General features: G+C 58.9%; 1 protein-coding gene across 2 annotated transcripts in view; it reads left to right on the plus strand.

Moving 5' to 3' along the window:
- Window positions 1-2,084, plus strand: part of MSANTD3 (Myb/SANT DNA binding domain containing 3) — a 25,870-nt gene that overhangs the window by 412 nt on the left and 23,374 nt on the right. Inside the window, exon 1 of one of the 2 annotated variants that reach the window (XM_019509172.1) lies at window positions 277-623. The exons of the other annotated variant lie outside the window; for it this stretch is intronic. The gene's annotated coding sequence lies outside the window, so the exon portion shown is untranslated. Of the gene's footprint in view, window positions 1-276; window positions 624-2,084 lie in introns of those variants that run through there. 2 annotated transcript variants of the gene reach the window in all.

Consider the following 2,084-nt stretch of genomic DNA (forward strand, 5'->3'; position numbering starts at 1 on the left):
GCCGCCGCCGGGCCGGGTCTCGTCCCGCCCCGCCGCTGCCATCGCTGGGGCCACCGCGCACCACGGCGCTGGAGGCTCTGAGCCCCGGGCCAGGTGCCTGCGGCTGCCGCTCTCGCGCTGCCCCCCTGCGCCTGCCTTTGTTCAAGGTGTCGCCTGGGGCGGGGGCCGGGGCCGCCCCTGCTTCTTTTTCCCGTCTGGAAAGTGCCTTTTATTTATTGCTTATTTGTACAGTTCGCACGAGCCCCCTAGGACGCGCTTGCAGCTGTCAGGTCGCCCCCCCCCCATCCCTCTGGCCGCGTGTGCAGGAGGGGTCTGGCCCGGGATGCTCCCCAGGGTCCCTGCAACACTCCCTGGAGGGTGCGGCCTGCGTAAGCATGTGACAGACCCTGGCCAAGCGTCCCAATCCCTGGTGTCAGATCCATTCCAACCTGCTCTGGTCTTCTCAAGGCACAGATGAATTTCTGCATTATTTTTGTCACAGTGGAGAAATGAGCGAAAGCCGAGACCTGGCATTTTTTGAGGGGGGCTTAAGTCTAAAATGGTTGAGAAGCGTGAATCTAGGCGTGATTCTTCCAGTCCACTTTTGCCAGCAGGCAACTCAAAAACAGCTAAACGCAAGCAAGGTAAAAACATTGAGTCCTCACAGGAGTCAGCAATGAAAACAAGGTTGAATTGAAAATGCTGTAGTAATTTTTAGTAAACACTTGAGTTTGCCTGGTCTGTAATTCTTGGCCCACTAATTTGCTTGGGTGCACGGTGAGTACTGTGGAAGTAGCCAGTTGCCCGCCAAGAATGATGGGGGTGGGGTGGGTGGGGAGCGGGCAGGGATGGAGCCCTATGCCCCCCGCTCCACCCGTTGCTTGGGATCTGACCTGCTCCCCTCCTCCCCACCACTGTGGCAGGGGGAGAGGAAGAATAGGCCCAGGCTTGATGCAGGGGACGACCGTCCCGAGGGTGGGGAGAAGCCAGACTGCCGCAGCGGGGACAGGGGAGCAGCGGGCCCCAGGTCGACACGGGGGATGGGGTCCACTCCCCCCACAGCTGCTGCCGCAGTGCACCCACTCCTCCGCTCCCTCCCCGTCAGGTCCACTTCCCCACACCACCACTGTGTTGGCCGTGCAGGCAGCGACGACAGAAGGGGGCAGGGGTGGGCCGAGGCCAGCGCCTGTGGCCTCACTCCCCCATGGTGTCCCGACCCTGTTCCCTCTGCGCACCGCCACCGCCATCACCTCCAAGGAGCAAGGTGGGAGGCGGGTGAGGCCAGCTCTGGTGGCCTTGTCCCCTCCCCTCCACTCCACTGTCACCACCTGCAGCGCTGCTGGCCTTGGCTCCCCTACCCCCTGTCCAGTCCTCCACGCCGCTTGCAGGGAGTGGGGTGGGGGAGCCAAGGCCAGTGCTGCTGGCCACAGCTCCCTCACCCTGACTGGTCCTCAGCCAGCCTCAGAATCATGGCAGGGCTCCCCGCACTTGGAGCACTCTGATTGGCTGTTTCCATCAGCCAATCAGAAAGCACATAAAGTGTTATGGACAGACAGACTTAGGCTTTTATAATATTAGAATGTTGGGCCCATGCTGAAATGACTTACTATGCGTGTGCCCTGAGACTGCAGTGGGAAATAGTACGAGAACAGATAAATATGTGAGGATCCTTTAGTCCAGTACTTCTGAACCTATGGGTCACGACTCAGAAGTGGGCCGCAAGAATATTATGAAAGGGTCGCAAACAAACTTTAAAAATGGATTTTCCTTTAAAGGAGAAAAACATAGGAAAAAGTGGCTGTTCCCCTGCAGGCTGTCAGACTTCCAGCCAGTAAGGGGCTGCCTTGGGCTCCCCATGCCCCACAACCCCCCCTGCCCAACACACCCACCCATATACATTGTGGGGCTGGGGCTTGGGGGCAGGGAGTGAGAAACACTGGGTCAGGACTGGCTATCAAAAAATGGGTCCTGGGACAAAAAAAGGCTGAGAACCACTTAGTTCACAGATGGGCAAAATACAGCCCATGGGCCAGATCTGGCTGGCCAGGTATTTTCATCCAGCCTGTGATGCCCCACAACAAGTTGTGCCCTGCCCAGCCCTTCCC

The sequence above is a fragment of the Gavialis gangeticus genome, unplaced genomic scaffold (assembly GCF_001723915.1).
Source record: "Gavialis gangeticus isolate Ggan-Ray unplaced genomic scaffold, GavGan_comp1, whole genome shotgun sequence".
NCBI classification, from domain to species: domain Eukaryota; kingdom Metazoa; phylum Chordata; order Crocodylia; family Gavialidae; genus Gavialis; species Gavialis gangeticus.